This window comes from Giraffa tippelskirchi, chromosome 1 (genome assembly GCF_054371585.1).
Source record: "Giraffa tippelskirchi isolate mGirTip1 chromosome 1, T2T-mGirTip1v1.2.pri, whole genome shotgun sequence".
NCBI classification, from domain to species: Eukaryota; Metazoa; Chordata; class Mammalia; order Artiodactyla; family Giraffidae; genus Giraffa; species Giraffa tippelskirchi.
In genome coordinates this window covers 5926907-5948259 of record NC_137275.1, presented here as the reverse complement: position 1 = coordinate 5948259, position 21353 = coordinate 5926907, and the positions used below count along the sequence as shown (strand labels likewise).

The 21353-nt window shown below is 43.4% G+C and overlaps 3 long non-coding RNA genes across 3 annotated transcripts in view; 1 reads left to right on the top strand and 2 right to left on the bottom strand.

The window, feature by feature from the left end:
* Nucleotides 1-2738, top strand: part of LOC145544317 (uncharacterized) — a 58898-nt gene extending 56160 nt beyond the window's left edge. Inside the window, exon 7 of the long non-coding RNA XR_014081351.1 lies at nucleotides 201-2738. This is a non-coding gene — a long non-coding RNA (uncharacterized LOC145544317). The remainder of the gene's footprint in view (nucleotides 1-200) is intronic.
* Nucleotides 2739-4981: 2243 nt separating this feature from the next.
* Nucleotides 4982-19369, bottom strand: LOC145544284 (uncharacterized). Its single transcript, XR_014081324.1, has 2 exons — nucleotides 19111-19369; nucleotides 4982-5131 (listed from the first exon to the last, which is right to left on the bottom strand). It is a non-coding gene; the product is annotated as an uncharacterized LOC145544284 (long non-coding RNA).
* Nucleotides 17421-17836, bottom strand: LOC145544302 (uncharacterized). Its single transcript, XR_014081338.1, has 2 exons — nucleotides 17685-17836; nucleotides 17421-17578 (listed from the first exon to the last, which is right to left on the bottom strand). It is a non-coding gene; the product is annotated as an uncharacterized LOC145544302 (long non-coding RNA).
* Nucleotides 19370-21353: the final 1984 nt, after the last annotated feature.

Sequence of the window (21353 nt, the reverse complement as noted above, 5' to 3'; positions counted from 1 at the left end):
CCCCTCTTCTAAAGCCTAATCTCCAACCACATAAAGATGTAACATTTACTAAATGAATGAAAGATGAGAATGACATGGCTGTTCTTTGTTTTCTGAAGAGGCTGTCTTTCAAGTTATCTTAAGCCAATGAGTGTTTTCTGAATTTTAAGCATCTCTAGAATGGGGCACATTATCCTTTTTTTTTTTCTTTTCTTGTTTAGGTGCATAAATGTCAACAGTCCCAATGCCTTTCACTCCTCCAGACTGTTTTGCATCAGAGAAAATCACATTTCCCAGGCTCCCTTGCCTTCTGGTTTCCTGAAGGTTTGGCCAATGAGAAACATGGATGGAAAGGGGGAAAATGGGCAGGGATTTCTCTCCCTTTTCTTTGGCTCCCCCTACCAATTGTGGCAGAAAGAGAAGAACTGAAGAACCTCTTGATGAAAGTGAAAGTGGAGAGTGAAAAAGTTGGCTTAAAGCTCAACATTCAGAAAACTAAGATCATGGCATCCATTCCCATCACTTCATGGCAAATAGATGGGGAAACAGTGGAAACAGTGGCTGACTTTATTTTTCTGGGCTCCAAAATCACTGCAGATGGTGACTGCAGCCATGAAATTAAAAGATGCTTACTCCTTGGAAGGAAAGTTGTGACCAACCTAGATAGCATATTATAAAGCAGAGACATTACTTTGCCAACAAAGGTCCGTCTAGTCAAGGCTATGGTTTTTCCAGTAGTCATGTATGGATGTGAGAGTTGAAGTATAAAGAAAGCTGAGCGCCGAAGAATTGATGCTTTTGAACTGTGGTGTTGGAGAAGACTCTTGAGAGTCCCTTGGACTGCAAAGAGATCCAGTCAGTCCATCCTAAAGGAGATCAGTCCTGGGTGTTCATTGGAAGGACTGATGTTGAAGCTGAAACTCCAATACTTTGGCCACCTGATGCGAAGAGCTGACTCATTGGAAAAGACCCTGATGCTGGGAAAGATTGAGGGCAGGAGGAGAAGGGGACGACAGAGGATGAGATGGCTGGATGGCATCATCGACTTGATGGCCATGGGTTTGGGTGGACTCTGGGAGTTGGTGATGGACAGGGAGGCCTGGAGTGCTGCGGTTCATGGGGTCGCAAAGGGTTGGATACGACTGGGTGACTGAACTGAACCAATTGTGGCAGCTCTGCCACCTGTGATGTGTCTTCCGTGGCCCCAGCTCTTACCAGGCAGCTCCCACCATGCTTCCCCAGCATTTGGACTCTAGGATACTGCAGCATCCCACTGTTCCCCCCGCTCTAGTGCTGGTATGTATTCCTGCCATCGATAGTGTGATGGTCGGTCTTCTGTATCAACTAACCTCTAGCACCCAGTTATTCATCAAACTCTGATCTAGGTGTTGCTGTGAAGGTATTTTATAGATGTGATTAACAGCTACAATCAGTTGACTTTCAGAAGATGGTTATCAATAATGTGGGTACACCTGATCCAAGGTCCTTCAGCTGAAAGGTCTTAAGAACAGAACTGAGGTTTCCTTGAGAAAGAAGATGTTTTGCCTGTGGACCTGTGGTCTGCAGCATCACCACCTGCCCAAGCATCCCCAGGTATGCTTTTTGACAGCCTAGCTGATGGCTTCAGCCTGATGCTTAGCCAGCAATGACATGAGCTAATTTCTCACAATGTGTAAGGTATTCAATATCTATCTATCCACCTATCTGTCTGTCTGTCTATCTAATAGGCTGGCTCTGTTTCTCTGGCAGAGCCCTGAGTGATACAGGTCCTCTCTGGGTTCTCTCTCTACTCTCTGAGCCCTCACTGACACAGCATATTTGAAAGAAACTTTTCAAAGGACACTGTTTACAGACTATGCCAACATTACCTTAAAAACTGATGTGTGTCATAGATCAACAGAACAGAATAGAGAGCCCAGAAATAAACCCACCCAATTACGATCAATTAATCAATGACAAAGGAGGCATGAATACACAATGGGGAAAAGACAGCCTCTTCAATAAGTGGTGCTGGGAAAACTGGACAGCTACATGTAAAAGAATAAAAATGGAAAATTTTATCACATCCTACACAAAAATAAATTCATTAAAGGTCTAAATGTAAGACCAGAAACCATATAACTCCTGAAAGGAAATACAGGCCGAGCACTCTCTGATGTAAATTATAGCAATATTTTTGGGATCTTGTCTCTAAAAGCAAGATAAATAAAAGGAAAAATAAACAAATGGTACCTAATTAGGCTTAAAAGCTTTTGCACAGCAAAGGAAACCATCTACAAAACAGACAACCTTCTGAATGGGAGAAAATATTTGCTAATGATTTGACTGATAAGGGGTTAATTTCCAAAATATATGAAGAGCTCATACAAGTCAACATCAGTAAAACAAACAACTCAATTTAAAAAGGGAAGAAGACCTGAATAGACACTCTCCCAAAGAAGATGCACGGAGGGCCCACAGGCACACGCTCAGTTGCTCAGCATCATTAGTCATCAGAGAAATGCAAATTAAAGCCACAATAATGCATCACCTCACACCTGCCAGAATGGCTATCATCAAAAAGAACACAGATAGCAAATGGTGGCAAGAATGTGGAGAAAAGGGAACCCCTGTGCATTGGTGATGGGCATGTAAATTGGTGCCCACTGTGGAAAACAATACGGTGGTTTCTCAAAAAACTGAAAACAGAATTACCATATGATCCAACAATTCCACTCCTGGGTATAAATCTGGAAAAAATAAAAATGCTAATTCAAAAAGATACATACTTTCCAGTGTTCATAGCAGCATTATTTGTAATAGCCAAGATACAGAAGCAACCTAAGTGTTCATCAACAGATAAACAGATAAAGAAGATGTATATATATGTACACACACACATACATATATACAGTGGAATATTACTCAGCTATAAAAAGTAAGAAATAATGCCAGTTATAACAACATGGGTGAATTTTAGGGGTATTAAACTAAGTGAGATACGTCAGACAGAAAAAGACAAATGCTATATGATAGCACTTATATGTGGAATTTAAAATAATAAAACAAACTAATGAATATAACAAAAAGGATACAGACTCACGGATACAGAGAATAAACTAGTGGTTCCCAGTGGGGAGAGGGGAGGCGGGAAGGACGGCACAGGGGTAGGGGCTTAAGAGGTACAAACTATTGCATATAAAATAAATAAGTTGAAAAGATATATTGTACAACACAGGGAATATAGCCAATATTTTATAATAACTATAAATGGAGTATAACCTTTGAAAATTGAGAATCACTATATAGTACACCTGTAGCAAATAATATTACACAGCTCAGTGGGTAAAGAATTTACCAACAATGCACAAGACATAAGAGATGGGGATTTGATACCTGGGTCAGGAAGATCGTCTGAAGAAGGAAATGGCAATCCACTGCAGTCTTCTTGCCTGGAAAATCCCATGGACAGAGAAGCCTAGTGTGCTACAGTCCAGGAGGTCTCAAAGAGTCAGACACCACTGAAGCCGAGCATGGATATCGCAGTTTAAAAACTGAGTGTATGTGTAACTAATGCTTGAGGAAAAGTTTATGCTTTATGAAGTACTAACACAAATTACATCATGTAACCCTTGCTCTCCCTTTGTCCCAGTGAGCTGCATATCATAATGCTGAATTTTAATGAAGACCATGAATCTCAGACAGGCTAAGTAATTTAACCTGTGTCATGTACGTGCGAGATGGAGGAGCTGTGCTTTGAGCCCTGGTCTCTGACGCAAAATCACATGCCATTCCCACCACTCCTTGTGGCCACGTGAATGTCGGTCCCGTGAATGACCACCGAGTGGTGTCTGAGAGCACGGGCTATCTGTGTGAAAGGGGGCAACTTATTTACAGGATCTGGGGCTGGTTTTCATACCTATCAAGTAATAGTAGAATCGATTTCACAGGTAGATTTTGAGGACTAGAGGAGATAATTTAAGTAAAGAACTAGAAAAATGCTGAGTCGGCCAAAAAGTTCATTCAGGTTTTCTGTAACATTGCAGCAAAATCTGAATGAATATTTTGACCAACCCAATACTTGGCATAATAATTCCAGCAGAAAATCTAGCTATTATAACTGTAGCACTATATGTAATTTGATGCAAGGTATATGTAATTCCATTTACACTGAAAACATGCTTGATGAATGGTCATTATTAGCTTCTTGTGGTAACAAGGGTGGTATAGCTCTCTGTGAGTAATCTGCTAACAGTCTCTAACAAGGTAAAATTTTGAAACTTTTATAGCAAACTTTTTTTTTTTTTTTGCTTCCTTAGTGGCACAGATGGTAAAGAATCTGCCTGCAATGCGGGAGACCCAGGTTTGATTCCTGGGTTGGGAAGATCCCTTGGAGAAGGGAATGGCTACCCTCTCCAGTATTCTTGCCTGAAGCATTCCATGGACAGAGGAGCCTGGTGGCTACAATCCATGGGCTCACAAAGAGTCTGACGAGACTGAGTAGCTAACTTTCACACTTTTTCATAGCAATTTTTTACGTTGCTCCAATATCTGAGAACATCATCGGTGAACTCATTTGAGTTCTGTAGTATTTTTTTTAAAAAGTCAGTCTGCGATGAGTTGTTGTTGCTTCAGTCACTAAGTAGCTGTGTCCAACTCTTTTCAAACATACAGACTGCAGCACACCAGGCTTCTTTATCCTTCACTATCCCCTGGAGTTTGCTAACTCATGTCCATTGAGTCATGAGTTATGCGTGATGGGTTGGGGGAGGAAGTTTCTTCACCACAGAGAATTTGAGAAGCACTGGGAGAAAAAGCACAGTCTCTCATCTCAGGGAACCCTGAAGATTGAAGTTCCTAAAATCAAGAGCAGAGGGGCAGTGGAACTGGGGAGCCAGATGTCACATGAGAGGCGTTGGAGACAAAGACAAATGTCTTCAGTGGAGACAGATGTTGCGTACGGTTCAAACCAGGGGCCACAAACTGAAACTCCCAGGTGGGCAGCAAAGATGAGTCATGGAGCCCAAGTCTAAAAAAAGTCCATGTTATTTTGATATGAAACACGTAGGAACATTTGTCTTGTTGTTCTCAAAGAATATGGACTTTCCACTTTTTCATCTTCCCAAGTTTTGCTTGAAATGTGTCATGGAAATAGCTCAGTGTGAATACGATCCTAAAAAACAAAAACAACAACAAAACCCACCAGTGTAAGTTTGATAATGAATGATAAACTGATTTAGCCAAGTGTGGCAGACAGGATTCTGAGAGTCCTGCCTCGTGTTGGTGTGCATGGCCTGCATGAGCCCTGGGACTGTAACTGTGATGTGATGTCACCCCCACAAATAGCTTGTGTCACACGGGGACTTGGCTTTAAGGATAGGAGAGGAACTTGGGTGGGCCAGCCCTAGTCAGATGAGGCCTTAAAGGGGACTGGACTCCTCCTGGAGGGAGAGTTGGGGCATGAGTGGGGAGTTCCCTTGCTGCCTTTGAATATGGAGGAGGCCACGTGGCAAGGAATGCAGGCGGCCAGAAGGAATTGAGACTGTTCCTGCTTAGAACCAAGAGACAAGTGGGGAGCATAGGCATACAACCACACAGGACTGAGTCCCTGCCCCAACCACATGTTCTGGAAGAGGACGAGAAAGCAGGCTGGCTGGCACACAGACAGCAACTTTGTGAGACCGTGAGCAGAAAACGCAGTCACGCTGTTCCCAGTCTTCTGACCACAGGGATGTGAGCTGCCCTATGGGGGCTGTTTTAAGCCTCTAAGTTTGTGTTGTCATTGTTACAAAACGATAGAAAACTAACACAGCTAGGAAACAGACACCAGGGTCAGAGCAGATGGAAGATTCTGGAGGGCTCTCAGTTGGTTGAGGAGGGTGGCTGCCACTTGATGTCAGCCTCCTGCTGCATGTGAAAATATGAAGGGGGTATAAATATGCTTATAGTTGATTCACATTGTGGTACAGCAGAAACAAAGCAATTACACTGCAATTAAAAAATAAATTAAAAAAGAGAAAATGTGGACTCTGTTCGCAGATCTGTGGGCTCTAGAGAAACCAGGAATCTGGATTTTTATATGAAACAGCTTGAATTTTAATATGGAAATTCTACACACACACGGAGACATATTCACTTGAAGTCAAGAAAACCTTCATGCCCTGACTCTGTAGAATGCCAGTTTGCTACCAACAGTCTTAAATTTCTTATTTGTGCTGGTAGGTTTTCTTAGAGTTAAAATTTCGATTTTCTTTGCTAGATCATTCATTGCCAAGTAAAATTCAAGATCTGACTTTGAGAAAAGCTTCGTTATAACTGGCTGTTGGTATCTATCAACGGCTCTCTTTGCTTAGAAAGTGAAAGTCGCTCAGTCGTGTCTGACTCTTTGTGACCCCGTGGACTGTATAGTCCATGGAATTCTCCAGGCCAGAATATTGGAGTGGGTAGTCTTTCACTTCTCCAGGGGATCTTCCCAACCCAGGGATCGAACCCAGGTCTTCTGCATTGCAGGCAGATTCTTTGCTTAGAGGTGAATTGTTATTTCCTTTAGTTAAATATTAATGAAGAAAAGATACCTCGTAGAATCCACCCTTTTTCTCCATTATACTTCAGTCTCAAGAATTTTTACCTGAAATGGAATGTGTGAATGTGTAGACTACGATAATGCCCCTAATAAATCCAATTTCCTTTCAAGTTAAGCTGAAAAAGCACTGAAGTTCTTTCTGTTGTTTTAGAAATCTTTGTGAGGCTCACATTTGTTATTAAAGTAGCTTTTCAGTTTTATAGCTTACTACTGTGTGATATCATTATTTGTTATTTCATGCTGCCACCTAGTGAAATAGCAGAAGGGCTGTGTGGGTGAGTTCAAATTTTGTGCTTTTTGTATCTGAATTTTGGTGAGTATTGTGATTCTCCCAAATTATATAGTGGCGCTTGTGGTAAAGAACCTGCCTACCAATGCAGGAGACATAAAAGACGTGGGTTTGATCCCTGGGTTAGGAAGATCCCCTGGAGGAGGGCATGGCAACCCACTCCAGTATTCTTGGAGACCCAGGTTCAGTCTCTGAGATAGGAAGGTCCCTTGGAGAAGGGAATGTCTACCCACTCCAGTATTCTTGCCTGGAGAATCCCATGGACGGAGGAGTCTGGGGGTCACAGCGTTGGATGCGACTGAGAGACTTTCACTTTCACAGTTAGAATGGAAGTATTGGTATAGGCTCCATTCCCTAGAAGGGTCTATATGATATGAATGCTGTTAGTCTTTTTTTAAAAGAGATAGTTACTTTGTTAGATTCTTGGAGGTCTAAAATGAAGTTCAAAAGCACGTTATTTGCAGCAACATGAAAGGATGTAGAGTGTCATATGGAGTGAAGTAAGTCAGAGAAGGAAAAATATCATATGACATCCCTCATAGGTGGAATCTAAGAAGAAGTGATACAAATGAATTTACAAAACAGAAAGAGACTCACAGACTTAGAGAAGGAACTTATGGTTTCCAGGGGAAAGGGATAGTTAGGGAGGTTGGGAAGATCATGTACACATTGCTATATTTAAAGTAGATAATGAACAAGGACCTATTGTATAGCACATGGAACTCTGCTTAATGTTATGTGGCAGCCTGGATGGGAGGGGAGTTTGGGGGAGAATGGATACATGTGTATGTATGGCTGAGTCCCTTGGCTGTTTACCTGAAACTACCACATTGTTAATCAGCTATACCCTAATACAAAAAAAAAAAAAGCAAAAGCTTGAAAAAAATTCAAAGGCATGTTATATCTTTGCAATGTTTTAGCCTTATGTATAGCTTGCTTTGTTTTCAAAATTGTGTTTCAGTTTTTAGAGATATGGAGGTTCACAAAAACGAGGGAATTTCCTGGGAAAACGAGCCACCATCCTTTTGAGTGTCTATTTAAAGCAAAGTGTTCCTGCTGCACCAGGCTCCACCCTAGTAAGTAAATTCTTATGTTCCTGCTTCCCCCATCATTCCCGGTCTCGCCACTATCTTGTGTCCAGTTCTGCGGATTGTTTAATTTCTCAGCAAAGTACTTCACTTCTGAAATTGCCAATATGTGAAAAGCAGGTCATCTATTGCACTCATTCATAGATGCATGGCATCTCCTCTGCTAGAAATGACCTCAGGCTTTAAAAACATGTACTTTTCTCTCTTTGTAGAAGAAGCGTCACCTAGATGGGCCCTGTGGCTTTCTCTGGTCTCAGAGCATCTTCTTGACAGTGCTGGGATGAGGCTGAAGTGTCTTGATGGCCGTCGGGACACCAGGACGTGTTCCTTGTCATGATAAGAGAGCTCGCTGGGGCTGAGCTGAGCTGGAGAGGAGATGCCATTCCATCAGAGGGGCCGGAGGACCCCAGTCAAAAGAGGGAACCTTAGCTCTGGAGCACTGGGGTGGTCTGCAGCCAATGAAGAAGGGTTTATCAGCAAACTCTTCTTCTCCCAGCCTGTGGGCCTCACCCTGCATCTGTCCAGGTCATGCAGGGCAAGGGAAAGGTGTGCGTCTACCCTTCCCTGGAGAAGGAAATGGCGACCCACTCCAGTATTCTTGCCTGGAGAATCCCAGGGACAGAGGAGCCTGGTGGGCTGCCCTCTATGGGGTCACACAGAGTTGGACACGACTGAAGGGACTTAGCAGCAGCAGCAGCTACCCTTCCTATTCAGAGGTGATGGGATTGAGCCTGAACCATCCTCTTTGACTCCTCAAATACCTTTTTCTGTATAAGCCAAGAAAAAGAAAAACTGCTATAGACATATTCTTATTACTATTACTAGTCATGATCAGTTATTAATTTCATGGAATTAATTATTAAAATTATATAACTACTTATTATTCAGCCTAATTATTACTGCTACTGCTACTGCTAAGTCACTTCAGTCGTGTCCGACTCTGTGCGACCCCATGGGTCTGCAGCCTACCAGGCTCCTCCACCCATGGGATTTTCCAGGCAAGAGTACTGGAATGGGGTGCCATTTCCTTCTCCTTCTACTAATTATTACTAGTAATTGTTAATTGCCTATATTAGTTTAATTCCATGTTAATATTTAGTACACTAGTATACTATGGTTTTTCCAATAGTCACGTACAGATTTGAGAGTTAGACCATAAAGAGGGCTGAGTGCCGAAGAACTGATGCTTTCAAATTGTGATGTGGAATAAGACTCTTGAGAGTCCCTTGGACAGCAAGGAGGTCAAGCTAGTCAATCCTGAAAGAGATCAACCCTGAGCATTCACTGGAAGGACTGATGCTGAAGCTGAAGCCCGAATTCTTTGGCCACCTGAGGCAAAGAGCCGACTCATTGTAAAAGACCCTGATGCTGGGAAAGATTGAAGGCAGGAGGAGAAGGTGGTGGCAGAGGATGAGATGGTTGGATGGCATCACCAACTCAATGGACATGAATCTGAGCAAATTCTGGGAGACAGTGAAGGGCAGAGGAGCCTGGCCTGCTGCAGTCGGTGGGGTCACAAAGAGTCAGACACGGCTGAGTGACTGAACAACAAAAACTATCTAATTATTACTGGCTGTGTTAATAATTAGTACTAGCTTTTTCATAGCAGTAAAATCAACGGTAGAGATAAAGACGATCGAAGCCATAAACAACCCCCCAGGAAACTCGAACAGTTCTGAACTCATCTGCACCTAACGGCATGGTTTTCAAAACACCTTCTAAACACTGAGAGAATTTTAAGGAGAGATGCGTATATTTCTGCTAATGGTGAGAAAGTGTCAGTTAAGTTCAGTTCAGTCGCTCAGTCGTGTCCAACACTAATTACTACTGGTAATAATTAGAGCACTGGCTCTAAGCTCGTGAGCTCCGCTAGCTGCTCTGTGGTGTGTGGGCTCCTCCTGGACTAGGGATCGAACCTGTATCCCTCGCATTGGGGATTTGGTGATTCAGATAGGGACAGATTTTACTTGAGGGATAAATAAGCAGGCATACGGAAAAGCTTGGAATGAGTCTTGTTGGACATGGGCCTTTTTAGATTAGATACACTGAGAGTAGATAAAAGATCGTCGTGGCCACATGTTGCTGCTCAACTCTGAACTTGACAAGGTTTCTTTTGAGTGGAGGTCACTAAACATCTAATCCTTTTCTATTTTGGTTAATTTTTAGCTATATATATTATCTCTGTGAATAGATTAGAAAAAAATTATGGAAGGAAAATAAGAAGGAAGGAGGATCATGATTGCGGCTGTGTTCCTCAAAAGTGGGCAGAGTGTGACTGAAGGAAAAACATCTTTCTGTCTCCTATACTCTCCCACTGAAGACATTTTTAGAACGCTTCCTAAGCAAGCATTTATCCAGCTCCTATTGGATGAGTCCCTTTGTCTGCAAGGAGATCCAACCAGTCCATCCTAAAGGAAATCAGCCCTGAATATTCATCGGAAGGACTGATGCTGAAGCTGAAGCTTCAATACTCTGGCCACCTGATGGGAAGAATCAACTCATTGGAAAAGACCCTGATGCTGGGAAAGATTGAAGGCAGGAGGAGAAGGGGAATGACAGAGGATGAGATGGTTGGATGGCATCACCGACTCAATGGACATGAATTTGAGCAAACTTTGGGAGATAGTGAAGGACAGAGGAGACTGGCATGCCGCAGTCCATGGGGTCACAAAGAGTTGGACAAGACGTAGGGACTGAAGAGCAACAACGTCATTGGATGAGAGCCAAAATGTCCTGGGTACTAGAGCCAAAATGGTGAATTGGAGACTTTGTGCCTGTCTTCAGAAGGAGGGAGGCCAGGTTAGTATCTTACAATGTCTCAATTTCCTCCCACTCAAGCCCTAAATTAATCTCTTTTGTTGTTGTTGTTTAGTTGCTGAGTCGTGTCCAATTATTTGTGACCCTATGCCCTATAGCCCGCCAGGTTCCTCTGTCCATGGAATTCTCCAGGCAAGAATACTGGAGTGAGTTACCACTTCCTTCTTCATGGGAGCTTCCTGACCCAGGGATCAAAGTTAAATCTCTTGCTTTGGCAGGCAGATTCTTGACCACTGAGCTACTAGGAAAATAGTTAAAATTTGACCTCTGCCCCATCCCTATTGGCGTGTGGCGTGGGATGGTGGTTTCATTCTGTTGAAACAACCCTCCTCAGTAAGCATTTTAAGGAGAGAGGTCATTATCCTGTCACCTGACAGTACTGAGAACTCAGAATGTTGACTACTTGGCACCTTTTGCTGGCAAGGTATGAGGTGCTCTGTGCCATAATCATGTAGGAAGACCTGTGCCAACCTGTCACCATGGAAACCCACTGGGCACAGCCTAGTAAGTGCTGCCAAGTCTCTCCAAAGCCTTGTGATTAGGGGAGGCTGTAATCCAGAACCCCCTTGTCAAACGGCCTCCTCCATGCATGTCTGCCTTGATTTCAGTGACCACTCCCATGCACCAGAGGTTTCTCTCCTGAAACTTGTCATGAGCACTGTGGTAGCCCTGTTTCTAAGCATCCCTGGCTCTGCTGAGGGGTGTCACTATCCCTTGTTCCCAAACTTCTCGTTACTTTAGTTAGTTCAGTCGCTCAGTCATGTCCGACTCCATGTGATCCCATGGACTGCAGCACGCCAGGCTTTCCTCTCCATCACCAACTCCCGGAGCTTACTCAAACTCACGTCCATCGAGTCGGTGATACCATCCAACCATTTCATCCTGTGTCATCCCCTTCTCCTCCTGCCTTCAATCTTTCCCAGCATCAGGGTCTTTCCCAATGAATCAGTTCTTTGCATCAGGTGGCCAAAGTATTGGAGTTTCAGCTTCAGCACCAGTCCTTCTAATGAACATTCAGGATTGATTCCCTTTAGGATGGACTGGTTGGATCCCCTTGCAGTCCAAGGGACTCTCAAGAGTCTTCTCCCACACCACAGTTCAAAAGCATCAATTCTTCGGCGCTCAGCTTTCCTTATGGTCCAGCTCTCACATGCATACATGACCCCTGGACAAACCATAGCCTTGACTTGTCACTTAGTGTGCTGTATTTGGAACCCACAGCACCGGCTGGCATTAGAGGAAAGTTACCTCTAAAGCTGTAAGGAAGCAAATGAACTTTTATCTAAGAACCTGACAAGTTGGGTGAAAAAGTCTTTAAGGACTGCATTGCTGGTGAGTCAGAAGCCCACCTAAGATTAGGGACTTCTGGGGAAGGAAGGACACCACCACTGTGTCCACAACAGGACTTGGTAACCTGACCACCTTCTGGGCTCAGAACACGACCGGGCAAGGACAGCCTCTGTTCACCGGCCACTGTTTCTCTCAGTGTGTGTGCGCTCAGGCATGTCCGACTCTTTGGGATCCCATGGACTGTAGCCCACCAGGTTCCTCTGTCCATGGAATTTTCCAGGCAAGAATACAGGAGTGGGGTGTCATTTCCTGTTCCAGGGGATCTTCCCAACCGAGGGATTGAACCCAAGTCTCTTGCATCTCCTGCATTGGCAGGCAGGTTCTTTACCACTAGGGCCACCTGGCAAGCCCTGGTGTCTCAGATCTGCCTTGAAATATGCCTGTGCCTTGATTCTATCCACCACCACCTCAGCTCAAGCAAGACATCCCTAGCAGGAAGATGGATGCAAAACACAGTGTATGCTGGAGTCTCGGACTGAGATCCATAGACTTTTTGACGTCCTGCTCTTATTGTTGTTCAGTCACTAAGTTGTGTCTGACTCTCTGACCCCATGGATTGTAGCACACCAGGCTTCCCTGTCCTTAACTATTTCCTGGAGTTTGCTCAAACTCATATCCATTGAGTCAATGATGCTATTCAACCATTTCACCCTCTGTGGTCCCCTTCTCCTCCCGCCTTCAGTCTTTCCCAGCATCAGGGTCTTTTCCAATGACTTCCAGGCAGCTGGAAACTCAAGTATCTCATTCAGAGTACAAGATGTCCCACTGCCTTCAAATGCAGAAATGTATAGAGGGTTGGACTAAGTAAGGCCCTGGTAGACTCTCAAATGCACGGTGGCTCTGGCTCCTGGGAAGTCATTCAAACTAAGGTGCATCAGGTTGGCTCCCCATGGAAAGCCTACGAGTGCTCCAGACAGGGCTGGGGAGTAATCCCACCGCAGCCTGGGGGAAGGACCGGGAGATGAAGCAGGGGACACAGGGGCCGATCAAAGTCTTCTGGGAGAAGTGAAACAACGGGGAGGGGCAGGGACATCTCCTGGGACACAAATGCCTTAGAAACCATCTAAGAAGGCCATCAGGGACCACAGGGAGTTTTGGGATCATGGACTGGGTACTCTGCTGTCAGGCAAGCACCTGCTTGTTTCCCAGGACTTGCTTTCATGAACCAGAGGCACCTGTGAGAACAAAGATTCATAATTCCTCACTTCTGCAATTTACATTTTTGGCAGGGCATGAGTGACCACTGGGGAGAGTGGTCAGGCATGGACTGGATACTCTCACCGTTACTATCTTTTGTTATTTAAGAACTGATCCCTTTCTAAGTGGCACAAAGGCAATCAAACCTGTCTATGTACGTTGTCCTTGTTGTTCAGCCTCTAAGTTGTGTCTGATTTTGCAACCCCATGGACTGAAGCACACTAGTCTTTCCCCATCGCCTGGAGTTTGGTCAGATTAATATCCACTGTGTGGGTGATGCTATCTAACCATCTCATCTCTTGCCACCCCCTTCTCCTTTTGCCTTCAATCTTTCCCAGCATCAGGGTCTTTTCCAAAGAATTGGCTCTTCTCATCAGGTGACCAAAATATTGGAACTTCAGCCTCAGTCTTTCTGGTGAATATTCAGGGTTGATTTCCTTTAGGATTGACTGGTTGGATCTCCTTGCAGTCTAAGGCTGTTATCTATGGAAGGCTTTAAAGGAGAAATTCTGCAGGAAAAAATCCCAAGCTTGAATCATGGCAATATCATGAGAATATTTATGGCCCCAGGGGGATGACTTTGGATGCTACCTAACTCCCTGTACATAGATGTCAAGTCAGTGTATTGAATCTTTTTTTTCAAATCTTATTTGCCTACCCACATAAGCTGTTTTTCAGAAACCTTAATAATCACATTTACATGCTTACCATGCTTGCTGGCATCAGGCTCTGCTCTATGCATTCCACACGTATAACTCATTCATTTTCCCAACAACCCTGGGAGGAATGGATTCCTGCACCTTGCATTTTACTTGTAAGCAATTTGCCCAAGGTCATGCCACTCTGAAGTGAAGGAACTGAGGTTCAAACCAACGCGGTCTGAGTTTGGAGGTTGGCTCCTAACCACGACCTCTACTGCTTTTGATGATGTCATCTGCTCACAGGATATTTCTGAATTTAAGCTGACCACAAGCAGCCTTAAGAAACAGCCCTAATTTACTGTCTAATCATTGCCTTCTTCCTGCCCCAGAGCCCCACTAGATGCTCTGATGATCTGACTTAAGTTTCTTAGGATAAGTGTATCTGTTAGGGTTCTTTTTTTGGCTAAGATCATAAAAAAAGGAGAATTTGTTAGAGGGACGTTGTGTGGATCAGGGAGTGAGAGGGAGGCTGGAGGATCTGGGCTAAAAACAGAATGGGAGGAGCCACAAACAGAAGCCCTGTGTGTGGTGGAGTGCAAGCAACAGGGCCCTGGAGCTGGAAGGATGGGCTCCATTGCCATGAGCTCCAGCGGGAAAAGGAGCCCATTGTCCAAGCTCAGGTTCCGTGTCCCAGTGGGTGTACAGGATGGGGAGAGAAAGATTGTGATGGAGAGAGCCTTTGGATACCTCCACCCGAGGTAGAAAGTGTGGGGCTTTAGTTGTGGGAAAAAGGGACTTCTGCCCTTCCAGAGCATGAGATGGGCAAGGGTAAGTGAGAATGGGCAGAGGACGAATCGAGGAAGAGACAGATCTGAAAATGGTTATCATAGAACAAGTAAGTGGTGATGTAAGACTTGAACTTGGGTAACAGGAGGGAGACTGGGGAGAAAATAAAAGATCTAAGAGGATGACTTAGCAGCAGTGTTCTTCCTCTTTGTCCTTTTTTCTTCACGTTCTGAGACATCGCCTCTGGCCCCAAGTATATGTAAGCAACTCTGAGAATTGAAGCTTGTATATTTCCACATCTGGGGCCTCCCTGGTGGCTCAGTGGTAAAGAATCCTCTCGCAATGCAGGAGACGCGGGTTCTGTCCCAAGGTTGGGAAGATCCCCTGGGGGAGGAAATAGCAACACACTCCAGTATTCCTGCCTGGGAAATCCCATGGACAGAGGAGCCTGGCGCGCTACAGTCCATGGGGTCGCAAAAGAATTTGACACAACTTAGTGACTAAACAATAACATTTCCATGTCTGTCTTCTGGCCTGAAAACTTTCGACTAAGGACCATTTTTCTCAAGTCCTAAATCTCATCTTCATATGATTTTGTTCCCCAGTATTTTCAATCCCAACTCACTGTACTTTTACTAGAGATTGCAGCAAGTATAGTTTATCTTCTGAATAGAAATGTAATTTCAGAAGCAGGCCATTCTCCTTGATTACAAGCAAAATCAAACTTAATATTAGTTTGGATTTATTTGACTGTTAATATTATTTACTTTCAGAAAACAGACTAACCCCAATTAGCATTGTGAATTGTCTGCCCTGTAATGACCAGAGATTCCTTTCTATTACATTACTGAAATCATTTGCATAGTAATTACGGTTTAGCTATATTGGCGAGTGAGATTGTTTCCCTTCTGGTAATGTTGTACGATGGTCTCTCATTAATCGCGTGGAAAACCTTGCCAGATGGCAGAATTAAGCAAGTATAGTAATATACTTCCACTAAACTCATGGTCATTTGAGGTTCGAAACCAATGTTTCAGTCTGCTCCCCTGTCTTCCCTCAAATGTGTTTTACTTTCTAAACCACTGATGCAACAGAAAAACAACTTAAGTTGCAAATGTGATTGGTCTGGGGAGCTTTTGTTTAAGAATTCAGTAGTGCAGTTTGGTGCTCTGTGATTACCTGGAGGGACAGAAGGGAGCCTAGGAAAGGGATGTGTGTACAACAACGGCTGATTTGCATTGCTTTACGGCAGAAACCAACAAAACGTTGTCAAAAGGAAAAAATTTAACAAAATAAAAAAATAAATAAATAAAAATTAAAGTGAAAAGAATAGAAAAATTCAGTAGTGCAAATTATGCATCTTGTCTTCTCTACTCTCTCTCCCTCCTCCATTATTATCAACGGAGCCTGAAAGCAAATATGACAGGCTATCAAGACAATTGAGACATATGTATCTGGGTGTGTGTGCGTGTGTCTGTGTGTGTGTTTGTGTGTGTAGTTTGCTCTAACCGAATGTAGCATAGGAGAATCTGAGTTTGCTTAATAAAACCAAACAAAACTGGGACTTAGATTTCACCTTACAAAAGGACTGTATTTAAAAATGTCTTTGAACCACAAGTGCCCTGGATGCAATCAAAATATTATTTAGGGACTTCCCTGGAGGTCCCTAACAATTAGCTTCCCTGGTTGCTCAGAGGGTAAAGCATCTGCCCGCAGTGTGGGAGACCTGAGTTCGATTCCTGGGTTGGGAAGATCCCCTGGAGAAGGAAATGGCAACCCACTCCGATACTCTTGCCTGGAAAATGCCGTGGATGGAGAAGCCTGGTAGGCTGCAATCCATGGGGTCGAAAAGAGTCGGGATATGACTAAGAGATTTCATTCATTCATTCATTCTGGAGGTCCAGTGGTAAAGAATCTGCCTTGCAATGCGGAAGACACAGGTTTAATTCCTGGTCAGAGAACTAAGATTCCACACTTGGTGGAGAAACTAAGCAGCCGCATCACAACTACTGAGTCTTCGTGCTGCAACTACTGAGCTCACAGGCCACAGCTAGAGAGTCCAAGTGCTTCGTGCTGCAACTACTGAGCTCACAGACCGCAGCTAGAGAGTCCAAGCGCTGCACTGAAATATCCCACATGGTGCAAAGAAGATCCAGCATGCTGCAACTAAAGACCTTATGCAGCCAAATAAATATTATTTAATATCTAGTGTTTTACATTTTTTAGAAATTAATTCAACAAAAAGTCTCAACTGATGTACACACATACAAGCACATCCCCAGATGCGTACACATCACCTAAAGTTTTTCTGGGACAGGATGGTATAGGGGAAAGAAAGCAGGTGAGGAGCCAGGCAGCTCTGGTCCATTCTCGGCTGTGATTGCACAGAAGTCATTCTGCTTGAGCACTGGTTCCCTTACCCGTGAAACAGCTGTAACAGTAACCTATTGGTATTAGCTGGGATACACAGTAGACTCCTTGGGCTTCCCAGGTGGCCCAGTGGTTAAGAGTCTGCCAGCCAATGCAGGAGACACAAGAGACTCAGGTTCGATCCCTGGGTCAGGAAGATCCCCTGGAAGAGGAAATGGCAACTCACTGCAGTATTCTTGCCTGGAAAATTCCATGGACAGAGGAGCCTGGAGGGCTGCAGTCCATGGGGTTGCAAAGAGTCAGACACGACTGAGCACGCACACTGAAAACCTTCACAGAAATTCCCAAGACTGTGCTTTATGTAAGATATAGGGATGCTATGCCCTTCACAGAACGGCCAAAGTCAGTGACTCAGGCTCCCTGCTGCTCCCCATCCCTGTGTGTGGGTACCCTTGTCCACAAGATCCAGGGCAGATCACCACCACATCTATGTTCCTGCCTGTAGGAGAAGGAAAAAGGGAAGGTGAGGGTGTGCCCCTAGCTTTTAACAGCCTATCTGTAAGCTGCACAATCACTTCTGTTCATGCTCATTGAAGAAAACTTACTTAGGTAGCCCCATGTGGCTGCAAGGTAAGTGGGACATTTTCATGTTCACTTTGGTTGTCCACATGCTCACTTAAAACTAGAGAGGGCTCTGGTACTAAGGAAGGAGTGAGGATGGATACTGGGGCATGACTAGCAGTTTGCCACCCCACCTCACATGGCAACCAGGAAAAACAAATGATTTCATAATACCTTGAACAGTCCACATTCACAAATCATAAAGCCCTTTGCACACTCATATTTCTAACAGCCCCATTATAATAGCCCAAAGGTGAAAGTAACCCCAGTGTCCACGGATGAGTGAATGGATAAATGAAACATAGTGAATACACACACAGTGGAATATTATTCAGCCTTGAAAAGGCAGGTCATTCTGACCTACCTAACCTGTAGGTAGGTCTACAGCATTGAGGAACATTGAGGACATTATGCTAAACGAATTGTCAGTCACAAAAAGAAAAAAGTACTGTGCGACTCCACTTACATGAGTTACTTAGGATAGTCAAAATCATAGAAATAGAAAATAGAATGGAGGTTGCTGGGAGCTGGAAGGAAGGGCAATGGGGCATTTTTAACAGGAAGAGAATTTTGGTTTTGTAAGATGAGTCCAGTGGGAAAATTAGCAGCCCCCACTACACGTCAAGAAAGGTTCCTTCCCTAAGCACTCAAGAGTCAAGGCATTGCTTGTATTCATTATTCGTAATGCTGTTTCTTGTTTTTGTTTTTTCAGGGAGTTCACAAGATAACAACACAACAATAACAACCAGATTCCTTATCTATGTACGGCACTTTAACAGTTTGCAAAACACTTCTGGATATAGTGTTTCAGACAAGAGAGGTGATTCCTGCAAGAAAAAATGGTGGTGTCTCATAAACACAAAGATCCATCTAGTCAAAGCTATGGTTTTCCCAGTAGTCATGTATGGATGTGAGAGTTGGACCATAAAGAAAACTGAGCACCAAAGAATTGATGCTTTTGAACTGTGGTGTTGGAGAAGACTCTTGAGAGTTCCTTGGACTGCAAGGAGATTAAACCAGTCAATCCTAAAGGGAATCAGTCCTGAATATTCATTGGAAGGACTGATGCTGAAGCTGAAACTCCAATACTTTGGCTACCTGATGCAAAGAGCTGACTCATTGGAAAAGATCCTGGTGCTGAGAAAGACTGAAGGCAGGAGGAGAACAGGATGACAGAGGATGAGATGGTTGGATGGCATCACTGACTTGATGGACATGAGTTTGAGCAAGCTCCGGGAGTTGATGATGGACAGGGAAGCCTGGTGTGCTGCAGTCCATGGGGTCTCAAAGAGACATGACAGGGTGAACTGAAATGAACTAGGAACCTTAGCTTCCTGTGCTGGATTTCTGACAACTTGCCTTGTGATCTCGGACAAGTCTTTCAGCCTCTCAAGACCTCAGTTTCTTTACCTGCAGATTGTATGAACTGCATACAAAGACCTCAGAGGTCCTTCCCAATACTTGATTCCCGCTTGTTTCTCTTCTTCATTAGAGAGTGAGTTCATGGGAAGCAGAGACCACCTGTGCCTTGTTCATTATTTTATCCCCACAGTGAGCACCGGTGGCATAGGGTTCAGTAGGCACCCGGCTAAATCTTGTGGAATGTGTATAAACAGCTCCAGGTCTATTTGCTGCTGCTTTTTTCTCTATCAATAAACTCTAAATTCCCTTCATTCTTTGGTTTCCGTGGTATTCCTACAGAATAACTTTGGAGTGAGTTCTAGAATCGGTGTCAGAATTGGCTCTTTTCTGTTGTATCTTGGATAACTACTCTGAGCCTCAGTTTCCTTATCTCCAAATTAGTGAAACGATTTTCACTTCACAGCTATAAGATTGAGCAGACTTGATCATGAATGTGAAAATGCTTTAGTAAACTTAAAAAATGTATACATGTATGAGTTATGGTGATAACAATATTGATTATTGTAAAATTCTTGGCATGAACAGTGAGTGCTAAGTTTAATTTTATTTTATATCTATTAATAATAAGCATCTTGAATTATTACAGAGGGGTAATGATGACAACAGTCTTCTCTAAATAAAAAAAAGACTGCTTCTTCAGCCAAAATGTGAACATTGGAGACTATAAATAAATTATTCCTTTCTATTCTCATGAAATATTCAAGAGAACCACTAATATTATTTTTAATTCAGAACAATTGAAAGACAATGAAAAATTCTAGGCTAGATTCTAGAAAGTTAAAGAGAAAGAAAAATCAGTTATGTTAGAGCAAGAGAAGTAATAGTAGAAAATTAGATATTAGGAAAAACAGTATATTTTAAAAGCCATTGGTAGTAATTCAGTTCAATTGACGAATAATAAAGTTGGTGACATGTCATGTCACCCTTCATACATTGTCCTGCTAATGTTTCAGATATAAAAATATCTACTAGAAGGATCTAAAAAAGGATATGTACATATTGGGCTTCCCTGGTGGCCCAGCTGATAAAGAATCCACCTGCAATGCGGGAGACCTGGGTTTGATCCCTGAGTTGGGAAGATCCCCTGGAGAAGGGAACTGGATACCCTCTCCAATATTCTGGCCTGGAGAAACAAATAAAAAGAAGAAATAAATAATGAATCTAAAAAGTCTTTCAGGTAAGATTGTGTTTGCTGTGCTCAGTGGCTCAGCCGTGTCTGACTCTTTGCGACCCTATGGATTGAGAACTTCACAAAATGCAGCAAGTGATGTCATTAGATGGTAAAAAGATAAGTTTTTGAATACAGGTGTAAAAATTTGGGCTGTATCACAGAGATATGCATTTAAGCCAAAGGAGGGAGAAAGTGTAGCTTGACATATTAAGACAATTTTACCATCAGAATGTTTTTATTGCAAGGAAGAAATGATATACATGCATTGCATTTACATTGGGCTTCCCTGGTGGCTCAGATGGCAAAGAACCCACCTGCAATGCAGAGACCCGGGTTTGATCCCTGGGTCAGGAAGATACCCTGGAGAAGAGAATGGCTACTCACTCTCGTATTCTTGCCTGGAGAATTCCATAGACAGAGGAGCATGACAGGGTATATAGTCCATGGGGTCACAAAGAGTTGGACATGACTGAGTAACTAACACACTTTCCATTTTTTATCATTTGCATATAATTTCCAAGTGGAGGGTGCATCAAGATTGAGTATATCCAGATTAATGAACTAGGTTATCTCTGAAAGACCCATAAGATGAAATTTCTTATACTGAATCTCATTTTCAGTGCTCTCCATTATGTAATTGGAGACTCATTTTGATTAAAGGCCAATAATTCATTCAACAAATATGTATTCATTTCCCACAGTTTTCTGGGAACAAATGACGTGGAGATACAACAGCAAACATGATTCGGGAGCAGGGGGACTTACTTTGCCAATACATCTTGTTTCATTTATTCACTCATGGGGCCAAAGCACACTGGATGGCTAGTCTTCCCCAGGCTCAGAAGTTCAGAGGAGAAAAAGCCAGCCACGGTCCCAGCCTTCTTGGCACTTACAGACTATCGAGACTAAGCAGCCATCAACTATACTTACTACTTACCATGTGCAAGGCACTACATGAACAAATTATGTTCATAATATTTCTTACCACATTGTGAGGGTGATACCATCTGACAGAGGAGGAAACCAAGGCTCACAAATGGCAAAACAACCTGCCCAAGGT